At 44.4% G+C, this 12,413-nt stretch overlaps 1 protein-coding gene across 3 annotated transcripts in view; it reads right to left on the reverse strand.

The window, feature by feature from the left end:
• vps13c (vacuolar protein sorting 13 homolog C) overlaps window positions 1-12,413 on the reverse strand; it is a 294,729-nt gene that overhangs the window by 268,715 nt on the left and 13,601 nt on the right. The gene's annotated exons all lie outside the window — the stretch shown is intronic.

Here is a 12,413-nt window from a genome sequence, read left to right on the forward strand (position 1 = left end):
TGTTGTGTCTTATTTTTATTGGTGTGCTGCAAATGGCAAGTCAAATTTCACTACACCAATTGGTGTACGTGATAATAAATGTCCTTTGTATCCTTGTATCCTTTGAAATAACTTAAAATATAGGTTCAAATCAGTGAAGCTGATTACTGCTAGCCGAGTTGTGACGTCATCAGTTGAAGCTGGTCTATTTAAATACAAAGTCTTTTGACCTTTTTAAAGTTTAAACTTTAATCAGTAATAAGTCGAGAAATAAAGCATAAAATGTTCAGTGAAGGTGATCACTGCCAGCCGAGCCATTGTGACGTCATCAGTTGAAGCTGGTCGTTTAAATTCAAAGTCTTTTGACCTTTTTAAAGTTTAATCAATGTCGAGAAATAAAGCATGAAATAAAGCATAAAATGTTCAGTGAAGGTGGTCTCTGCCTAGAGGGGAAAAATGTCAATCAGAATATGTAAAAATGTAGTCGTTACCGCATCGTGTTTTTGCGAAGATGTAAAGACAACCACATATACACACACATACACAAGATCAGACTTTTAATAAGTATATGATATGATGATGATACCAGGCAAGTGGGTCATTTCAAGCAGGCAGCAACATGAATGAATAGAAGCAAGGAATTGCAGACGCAGGTTTACACAAAAGGACACAAAGTGCTGGAGTAACTCAGTAGGTCAGGCACCATCTCTGGTGCACATGGATAAGTGATGTTACGGGTGGAGACCCTTCTTCAGGCTGATTACAGGGTGAGGGAGAGGGGGGATGGAAACTGGAAGACTCTCTCTTCCAACTTTCTTCCCCCCCCCCCCCAATACAATCAGTCTGAAGAAGGGTCCTGACCTATCCATGTCTTTTTCTCCTTCAAGATGAACTAATTAAGTTCAAGGAATTGTTTCTATGCTGTACAACTCCAGTGCATTAACCATAAACCTTTTGCACTGTAACACCAGTAATTTAGCCTCCCAGCAATAGGGTGATTAATGGGTTGCTGAAACAAAATATCAAAGCTGGTGGAACTCACTACTGTTGCAGGTGGAACTCACTACTGTTGCAGGTGGAACTCACTACTGTAGCAGGTGGAACTCACCGCGGCTCGAGAGACTCGAGAGACTAACAGAGACTAACAGAGGCAAAGAGGTTTGCCACGCACTGCAAGGGAGCAGTGGACCAGACAGGAAGAGCGGAAGGAATTACCACTAGACAGCCAAACCAGTAGGTAATTTACGGCTGGGGTGAGTACTTTCCCATTTATAGGAGGTAGGATTATATAAATAAGGGGTGTATCAATACAGTAGGGGATTCTTAAATAGGACCAGTTAATTACTTATATAAGATGGGCGGTCAGGAGATGTGCCAATACTGCGAGATGTGGGAATTTGTCGACACCATTGATGTAGAAGATCCCTACAGCTGCAGTAAGTGTTTGAGGCTAGAGGAACTCCAGCTCCGCATTGATGAGCTGGAGACCCAATTTCATACGCTGCGGTACATCAGGGAGGGGGAGTATTACCTGGATGTTTTGTGCCAGGGGATGGTCACACCGACCAGTTTAACTAATTCAGTAGGCAGTGAGCAAGGAAAGGAAGGTGTGGCCATAAGCGAGGCAGGTAGGGGGAACCAGGAGGAGATGCGGCAGGAGCCACAGCCCTTGCCCCTGACGAGCATGACCGAGGCTCTTACTCAATGTAAGGACGGGATCAGGGCCTGTGGGAGGGATGAGCAACCTGGCTGCAGCACCGTGGATCAGGAGGCCATTCAAGAGGGGGGAGTTAGAAGAAATGCCGTAGTGATAGGGGATAGTATTATTCGGGGGGTAGATAAGGTTCTCTGCGGCCAGCAGAACATGTCCCGAAGGCTGTGTTGCCTACCCGGTGCTAGGGTTAAGGATATCTCTGCGATGCTGGAGAGAAATTTGCAGTGGGAGGGGGAGGATCCAGTGGTCGTGGTCCATGTGGGGACCAATGACATAGGAAGGACGAGGAAGGAGGATCTGCTGAAGGAGTTTGAGCAGTTAGGGAATAAATTAAAAAGCAGAACCTCGAGGGTACTGATCTCCGGATTGCTACCTGAGCCACGGGCCAAATCGGCGAGGGTACGTAAAATTAGAAAGCTAAATGCGTGGCTCAAAGACTGGTGTGGGAATAATGGGTTTGGTTTCTTGGGCCACTGGCACCAGTACTGGGACAGGGGGGATCTGTTCTGTAAGGACGGACTTCACCTGAACGGTGCTGGGACTGGGGTCCTGGCAAATCATATAACTAGGGCAGTAGAGAGGTCTTTAAACTAAGTAGCGGGGGGGAGGTATCAAGGGGGGTAATAACGGCAGGGGTAGAGGAAATAGAGCAGGGTATCAGTGGGGAAGCGGAAAGTCAAAATGTGACAGGAGACAGAATGTGTGAAGATAAAGCTCTAGATGTAAAAGGGGCAAAAATGGAAAGGAAGGGTAGTAAAAATCATCTGAAAGTGCTTTATCTAAATGCACGGAGTATTCGTAATAAGATAAATGAATTAACGGTGCAATTAAGTATATATAGTTATGATATCGTGGCCATTACGGAGACATGGCTGCAAGGGGATCAGGACTGGGAGTTAAATATAGAGGGGTACTCGACAATTAGGAAAGATAGACAGGAAAGAAAGGGAGGAGGGGTGGCCCTTTTAATAAGGGAGGGAATAACGGCAATAGAGAGGAAGGATATTGCGTTGAAGGATCAGGATAGTGAAACAGCTTGGGTACAGATAGAGAATAATAAGGGGAAAAAAACACTAGTGGGTGTAATTTATAGACCTCCAAATAGCTGTGACGCTGCTAGTCAGAACATAAATCTGCAAATAGTTGACGCATGTAAAAAGGGAACTGCTGTAATCATGGGGGACTTCAATTTTCATATTAATTGGGCAAACCAAACTGGGCAGGGTAGACTAGAGGAAGAGTTTATAGAATGTATTAGAGACGGGTTCCTAGAACAGTATGTCACAGAACCGACAAGGGGGGAGGCAATCTTGGATCTGGTCCTGTGTAATGAAGCAGGATTAATTAAAAATGTCATAGTTAGGGACTCGTTGGGAACAAGTGACCACAATATGGTCGAATTCCATATTCAAATAGAAGGGGAGCAGGTTGAAACTCAGGCTAGGGTGCTTAGTCTAAATAAGGGGGATTATGAAGGTATGAGGACTGAGCTGATCAAAGTTGACTGGGATAGCAGACTCAAGAATAAGACGGTACATGAGCAGTGGTGTACGTTTAAGGGTATACTGTATAACCTTCAAGAAAAATTTATTCCTATGAAGAAAAAAAGGGGTAAGGGTAAGAACAGTCAGCCATGGCTCAGTAAAACTATAAAGGATAGTATTCGGCTGAAGGCAAGGGCATATAAGGTAGCCAGAGATAGTGGGAGGGTAGAGGATTGGGAAGCATTTAAAGGTCAGCAAAAAATAACTAAGAGATTAATTAAGACGGGGAAAATAGACTATGAAAGGAATTTAGCGAACAACATAAAAACTAATAGTAAGAGTTTTTATAGCTATATAAAAAGAAAAAGGGTGGCTAAGGTGAACGTTAGTCCATTGGAGGGTGAGACTGGAGAGTTGTTGGTGGGGAACATGGAAATGGCAAAGGCATTAAACGAGTATTTTGTATCAGTCTTCACCATAGAAGACACAACAAATATTCCAACGCTGGATAAACAGGGGGCGGTAGGAATGGAGGAGCTAAATACTATTAAGATCACCAAGGAGGTGGTATTAGGGAAATTAATGAGACTGAAGGAGGATAAATCCCCTGGGCCTGATGGATTACATCCAAGGGTCTTGAGGGAGATAGCGGTGGGGATTGTGGATGCATTGGTGATAATTTTCCAAAACTCCCTGGAGGCAGGAACGGTCCCAGTGGATTGGAAAATGGCCAATGTAACACCTATATTTAAAAAAGGAAGTAAACAGAAGGCGGGTAACTATAGACCGGTTAGTCTAACATCGGTGGTGGGTAAAATGTTAGAGACAATTATTAAAGAAACACTAACGGGGCACTTGGATAAACATGACTTCATCGGACAGAACCAGCATGGTTTTGTGAAGGGGAAGTCCTGTTTAACGAATCTGCTCGAATTCTTTGAGGAAGTAACAACCCGGGTGGATAAAGGGGAACCGGTGGATGTGGTATACTTGGACTTCCAAAAGGCTTTTGACAAGGTGCCACATAAGAGACTATTGCTAAAAATAAAAAATTATGGGATTGGGGGTAATATATTAGCATGGGTAGAGGATTGGCTAACAAATAGGAAGCAGAGAGTGGGGATAAATGGTTCATACTCGGGATGGCAACCGGTAACTAGCGGGGTTCCGCAAGGGTCGGTGCTGGGACCCCAGTTGTTCACAATTTATATAAATGATTTGGAGGAGGGAACCAAGTGTAATATATCAAAATTTGCGGACGATACAAAAATGGGAGGAAAAGTAGGGGATGAGGAGGATAGGAAGAGTCTGCAAAAGGATATAGATAAGCTAGGTGAGTGGGCAACAACTTTGGGGAAAAAAATGATAGGGCAAGTTATTTTCTAAATGAGGAGGAGCTGCGTTGTAATGCAACGCAAAGGGATCTAGGGGTATTAGTACATGAATCACTAAAAGTTAGTATGCAGGTGCAGCAAGCAATCAGGAAGGCCAATGGAGTTTTGGCCTTTATTGCTAGGGGGATTGAGTATAAAAACACGGAGGTCTTGCTGCAGCTGTACACAGTATTAGTGAGACCACATTTGGAATACTGTGTACAGTTCTGGGGTCCATACTTAAGAAAGGATGTACTAGCCCTGGAGGCAGTGCAGCGAAGGTTTACAAGATTAATTCCTGCAATGAGGGGATTGACATATGAGGAAAGGTTAAGTAGGCTGGAACTCTACTCTTTGGAGTTTAGAAGAATGAGAGGCGATCTCATTGAAACATATAAGATCGTGAGGGGCCTTGATCGGGTGGATGCACCGAGGATGTTCCCAATGATCGGGGAAACTAGAACTAGGGGACATAGTTGCAGAATAAGGGGGGGCTCTTTTAAAACTGAGATGAGGAAGAACTTCTTCACCCAGAGGGTGGTTAATTTATGGAATTCACTGCCCCAGGGAGCAGTGGAAGCAGAAACTTTAAATATATTTAAGACTAAAATAGATGGTTTTTTAGCTGCCAAGGGGATAAGGGGCTACGGGGAGAGGGCAGGGATATGGACCTAGGTATGGTTAGTATAGTAAGACCTGAGTGATCTCCTGGACAAGTGTCGATCGCCTGGATTGGGGTCGGAGAGGAATTTCCCGGATTTTTTTCCCGAATTGGACCTGGGTTTTTATCCGGTTTTTTGCCTCCCCCAGGAGATCACGAGGTTCTTGGGGTGGAGAGGGGTGATAGCGGTATAAAGGGGAGGGTAGTGTCTTGTGTTCTGTGTCTCTTGTCTACTGTTTGTGGGTAAGTGGGTCTGTTTAGTGTTCAGCCATGAGCGAATGGCGGTGCGGGCTCGACGGACCTGGTGGTCTACTCTCGCACCTACTTTCTATGTTTCTATGTTTCTAGTAGCACTGATTAAAAGACAGTGACAATGTAATATTTTCATTTTTTTTAAATCAATGTGCGTAATGTAATTATTAATCCTCCCATTATATTTACTATACAACAAACCATTATCAATGGTAAAGTAGCATCAATGTGAATTTGAACAAGATGCAAATGTAATTATCGTTATCCAGGAGGTGGAACTTTAGAATTTCAAGCATTGATTGAGTTCACAATGGCAGTGATTCTGCACATTTGTCAGAAAAGCTAAAACTATTCCACCTTGCTTCATACTCTTTGAAAAAGTTCAACTATTTATCAAATGGAGATGTTGGGTGCAATGGGCAAATCGAAGAGAGAATTCTGAAAACAGGCAGGGAATGAAGAGGGAAGAGCACTTTCCCTTGAGGGAATGAAGAGGGAAAGTGCCCTCCCCGGGCACTTTCCCTTGCAACCGCAAGAGATGTTACACCTGTCCCTTTACCTCCCCCCTCGACTCCATTCAAGGACCCAAGCAGTCGTTCCAGGTGCAACAGAGGTTCACCTGCATCTCCTCCAACCTCATTTATTGCATCCGCTGCTCTAGATGTCAGCTGCTCTACATCGGTGAGACCAAGTGTAGGCTTGGCAATCGTTTCGCCGAACACCTCCGCTCAGTCCGCATTAACCAACCTGACCTCCGGGTGGCTCAGTACTTCAACTCCCCCTCCCATTCCGAATCCGACCTCTCTGTCCTGGGCCTCCTCCATGGCCAGAGTGAGCACCACCGGAAATTGGAGGAACAGCATCTCATATTCCGCTTGGGTAGTCTGCACCCTAGTGGCATGAACATTGAATTCTCCCATTTCTGGTAGCCCTTGCTGTCTCCTCCCCTTCTCAGCTTTCCCTCAGCCCTCGGGCTCCTCCACTTCCTTTTTCCTTTCTTCTCCCCGCCCCCCACACCCTCCAACAGTCTGAAGAAGGGTTTCGACCCGAAACGTTGCCTATTTCCTTCGCTCCATAGATGCTGCTGCACCCGCTGAGTTTCTGCAGCATTTCTGTCTTCCATGGAAGGTTGCTCCTCAGACTGGAGTCCTGTTACTAGTGGTGTGCCTCAGGGTTCAGTGCTGGGCCCGTTACTGTTTGTCATCTACATCAATGATTTGGATGAGAACATACAGGGCAAGATTAGCAAGTTTGCTGATGATACAAAAGTTAGTGGTTTTGCAGATAGTGAAGATGGTTGTGAACGATTGCAGCAGGATCTGGATCAATTGGCCAGATGGGCTAAGGAATGGTTGATCTAATTTAATACAGAAAAGTGTGAGGAGTGGCAATTTGGGACGTTGAACAAGGGCAGGACCTACACAGTAAATGATAGGCCTCTGGGTAGTGTTGTAGAGCAGAGGGATCTAGGAGTACAGGTGAATGGTTCTTTGAAGGTCGAGTCGCAGGTAGATAAGGTGGTCAAACAGGCTTTTGGCATTTTGGCCTTCATCAGTCAGAGTATTGAGTATAGAACTTGAAGTCATGTTGCAGTTGTATAAGACGTTGGTGAGACCGCATTTAGAATATTGTGTTCCGTTCTGGACACCATGTTTTAGGAAAGATATTGTCAAGTTTCGTGTTTGTTTTCTCGGTCTGCACAAAACTTGAGAGCCTTTAATTTACAACAGAATGACCTTAGACCAGTGGCTCTCACCTCCCTGGTCATGAAGGCCATGGAGAGGATCATCAAGGAGCACATCACCAAGGCAACTGGCTCGATGATGGATCCATTGCAGTTTGTTTACCAGGCTGGTAGGGGTGTTGATGACGCAAAAATATTCATCTTAAACACCATCCATAAGCATCTGGAAATCCTCAAGACCATAGCCAGACTTTCGTTTGCAGACTTCTCATCAGCATTCAACACCAGGCAGCCACATATTTTGGCTGAGAAGTTCATCACCCGCTTCCACCTCAACCACCAACTCACTCTGTGGATTATAGACTTCCTCACCAACAGATCACAGAGGGTGTTGGTGAACCACACCTTGTCCGACATCCTCTTCACCTTCACTGACTCTCCACAAGGCTGTGTCCTCTCCGCACTTCTCTTCATTCTCTACACTGATGACTGCAGATCCACCCAGCCAAACTGCCACTTTGTAAAATTTGCTGATGACATAGTCCTCCTGTCTCTGCTTCCCAGCCATACACAACATCACAGCTCAGCCCTGCAGGACTTTATAGTATGGTGTGAAAAGTCTTGTCTTGAGCTAAATATAAGCAAAACCAAGGACATCATTGTGACCTTTTCCCCCCAACAAAGACAGATGGCTGAGGCAGCCACCACTATCATCCAGCAGGAGCCAGTGGAGAAAGTGGAGGTATACAAATACCTGGGAACAGCCTTCGACAACCTGCTAAGGTTTTCCTCTAACACAGAGGAAATCCTTAAAAAGTGCCATCAGAGACAGTACCTACTCAGGAAGCTGAAGTCATTTGGGATTAACAAAGACATTCTCACCACATTCTACTACGCATTCATTGAAAATGTAATAACCTTCTCTTTCACTAGCTGGTTCCACTCCATCACCCTGCAAAACAGAAACCGCCTGTTGAATGTGGTCAAGGTCTGCTCAAATATCATTGAGCAGCCCGTCCGAACTCTCACTGCCCTAAGTGACCAACAGTCTGTAAAGTTAACACGCAGGATTCTTCAAGACCCCTCTCACATCCTGTTTCCTGAGTCTGTTACTTTTCACTTTATATGTTTGGTGGAAATAATAAAGGAGTAGAATATTTTCTAAATGGGAAGATGATTCTGAAATTGGAGGTGCAAAGAGACAGGGGAGTGCTGATTTAGGGTTCCCAAATGGGTAATTCAGTAGGAAGGAAGGCAAACGATGTTAGGAGTATGTGTAGGAAGGAACTGCAGATAGACACAAAATGCTGGAGTAACTCAGAGGGACAGGCAGCATCTCTGGAGAGAAGGAATGGGTGACGTTTCAGGTTGAGACCCTTCTTCAGACTGGGGCTGAAGACTAAACAGTATTTGGAATTTTATCATGTTCTGTTCATTACTACTTAGAGGCTTAGCTAAAAATCACTTATTAATTCCACCACATTGCATGCGACGGAACGAAAATAGCCTGAACACATGGCTTAAATAAGAACTCTAAAAACAAAAGAATGCAGATACCAGTATCAGAAAAACAAGTGCAGGATATATTCATCAATTCAGGCAGCAACAATGAAGAGAGAACCCCAACCGATGCTACAGGTCAATAATCTTTCAACAATTCCAGAGAAGGTATTGATGTTCCCATGATATTGTAACTAGAGTTCCCTTCAAGCACACAACAGAAGCAGAGAGGATGATAAATTGCTGTTACGATATCCGCCTGAACATCTGAATGCATTTGATGATGCAGAAATTGTAGATTGGGGAGCTAATCAAATCTGGTTCACTGTTGCCGTTGATCCAGGGGAGCGGAAAGTACTCCATTATCACATTGTCAAGTTTACAAGGGAATGAAGATTTGAAGACTGGGAAAAGAAACTTTGTAACTACAAAATATTTTCCTGCACTTATTTAGTGCCTGCTGTAAAACTGGTAAATTAGAGTGAAAGAGGAACAACAGAATACATACACACTGGTTAAGAGTCTCCGTATAATGTAATGACCAAGGCTAGATGATATCATAGTCATGTGGGTGTTGCATGTTGCATGAAAATACTGGATACAAAACAAACTGCCTCAAGGGCGAAGATCAGAATAGGAACAAGGAACAGGCCCTTCAGCCCACAATGTTTGTGTCGACCACGCCAATCTGACAAATCCCATTTGTCTACACATGGTCCATATCCCTCCATTCCCTGCCTGTTCCTCTGTTTCTCTAAACGTCTCTTAAACATTACTTTCAAACATACTTGCACCACTTCCCCAGACATTGCACGCCAGTCATCTACCATTCTGAGCAACAACAAAAAATGCCTTGTAAATCTCCTTTAAACTTTCCCTCTCTCACCTTAAAGCTTATGTCCATTTCCAATCTAGGTAAAAGACTGACTATCGACCTTATCTATGTCTCTCATAATTTTATATACTTCTATCAGGTCTCCCCTCAGCCTCCAATGCGGCACGGTGTCGCAACAGCAGCGTTGCTGCCTTACAGCGAATGCAGCGCCGGAGACCTGGGTTCGATCCCGACTACGGGTGCTATCTGTACAGAGTTAGCACGTTCTCCCCGTGACCAGCGTGGGTTTCCCCGAGATCTTTCATGTGGTCATCTAACTACTTAAATATGGTGAGTTTCTATCTTCACCACCCCGTGGCCACTACATTCCAAATTTCACCCACTCTGTGAGTGAAAACATCCTTTCTCAAGCATAGATCCACCACTGATTTTCCAACAACAGATGGTCCTTTAATCTGCCTCCTTTAATCCGGACAAAATCACAAGAGCACACTTGAAATCTCCCCGGAAGTCCCCCTGAAAATGCGGTGCCTGGGCTGGGTAAGGCGGCTAATGTTGACCTCATCGGACTTCTGCAGCCGATCAGCTGGTCGAATTTGCCTCCCGCGAACGGAGTTCTGAAACTCCCGCCCGACTGGAGCCGGCAGAACCGTTCTCATAGCCGACTTCCGAAGCTGACTCTGCGGACCTTGGCCGCCTAGGCGGACCATTCTGGTACCGTTGGGCTCCTGTCAGAGACTGTGACCTCTGTTGGTCCAGCAAAACGGATAATCTAGAACCAAGGATGCCGGAAAATCGGTGGTGGAGTAGTACCTTTACAATCTCGTACCCCTTATATTAAACCGCTCCATCTGCTTATGAGCACTCTCATATGGGGAAAAACTTCTCAACATCTACCTATCCATGCCCCTCAATTTACTGTCCTGTCCCATCTTATATTTGTCCTTTACTAAAACAATGATAATCTCTGACATAAAAGCCTAACTAGAGGTGCTTTCACATAAAAAAAAATTCTCGTCCTTTCATTAAAGCTAAATGCACAATTGCTAACTCTTCACCCCACTCACCCAGTTTGTTGGACTTGCAAAACACTGTCTAAGAATTTTCTGAGTGCACTCAAAGAATTGTGCTTTCATGCCGACTATATTCCAGTTGGTTGTCAAGGTAACTGAAATGTCTCCTCATTGCTCCCCCAGCACTTTTAATACCATTACACCATCCAAGCACATCACCAAACTCAGGGGAATTGGTGTCAGCACTCATCTCTGAAACTGGATCCTCGACTTCCTGACTGACTAACAGACTCTAATCAGTGAGGATAGGGGACAAACTATCCTCTACGATAATCCTCAACACTGGTGCTCCCTTCTTTACTCCTTGTACACCCACGACTGTGCAGCCATGTACAAATCTAATTCCATTTTCAAATTCACAGACGACACCACCATTGTGGGCCGGATATCAAATAATGATGAGACGGAGTACAGGAAGGAGATCGAGAACCTTGTGTCGAGACAACAACCTTTCTCTCAATGTCAGCAAGACAAAGGAGATAGTGATCGACTTCTGGAAGCGTAGTGGTACTCATACCCCAGTTTGCATTGACAGCGCCGAAGCAGAGATGGTTGAAAGCTTCAAGTTCCTAGGTGTCAATATCACCAACAACTTCTCCTGGATCACCCATATGGAAGCAACGACCAAGAAAGCACGCCAACGCCTCGACTTCCTTAGAAGGCTTCGGAGGTTCGGCATATCCCCTACACCTCTCACCAACTTCTACAAATGCATCATAGAAAGCATTTTGTCAGGATGCATCACAGCTTGGTTTGGGAACAGCTCCATCCAAGATTGCAAGAAATTACAGCGAATCGTGGACGCAGCCCAGACCATCACACAAACCATCCTCCTATTGACTCCATCTACACCTCACGCTGCCTCGGCAAGACCAGCAGCATAATCAAGGACAAGTCGCACCCTGGCTGCTCCCTCTTCTCCCCTCTCCCTTCGGGCAAATGGTATTGAAGTGTGAAAACGCACACCTCCAGTTTTAGGGACAGTTTCTTATCAGCTGTTATCAGGCAACTGAATCATCCTACCACAACCAGAGAGCAGTGCTGAACTTTGGTGATCCTCGGACTATCCTTGATCTAACTTTGCTGGCTTTACCTTCTACTAAATGTTATTCCCTTATCATGGATCTATGCACTGTAAATGGTTCGATTGTAATCATGTATTGTCGATACACGTGGCAATTACGTGACACGCTAAACTGAAACTGAAACTGTCAGAAATTTGCTGTTTCATTTGTAGTTACATGATTGTCACATGTAGTAGTTACATGACTGTCAATCCATAGAATCTCAGTTGATCATCCTTCCACAACATCATCCTTTCTCGTCACTGGTTATCTTTCTTAAACCAATATTGTGACCATACCCCATTGCCACACACCGCCCTTTCCATCCTGCATTTAAATACTTAAATCAGGAACCTTAACGTGGGGATTTCTCTCCAACAGAAAGTAGTTGAAGCCAAAATATTAAATATTTTCAAGAGATATTAATATATACTTAGGTCTCGAGGAATTAAGGAATATGGGAAGAAAGGTGGAACAGGATAATGAATTTGGATGAGTTATGATCATACTGAATCAGCAAAGATAGTTTGAAGCGCCAAATGGCTGACTCTTTTAATCCTATGTTCTATATTTTCATGTTAGTATACTTATAAAACACACGTGGATTTTCATTATCTTGCCTGCCAATGATATTTCATCTTTTGTAAGGCTTCTTATATTTTATGGTTTAACACAACAGATGGAGATTGCCCAGGTAGACACAAAAAGCTGGAGTAACTTAGCTGGTTAGGCAGAATCTCTGGAGAGAAGGAATGGGTGACGTTTTGGGTCAAGACCCTTCTTCAGACTGATGC

The sequence above is a fragment of the Amblyraja radiata genome, chromosome X (genome assembly GCF_010909765.2).
Source record: "Amblyraja radiata isolate CabotCenter1 chromosome X, sAmbRad1.1.pri, whole genome shotgun sequence".
Lineage (NCBI taxonomy): Eukaryota > Metazoa > Chordata > Chondrichthyes > Rajiformes > Rajidae > Amblyraja > Amblyraja radiata.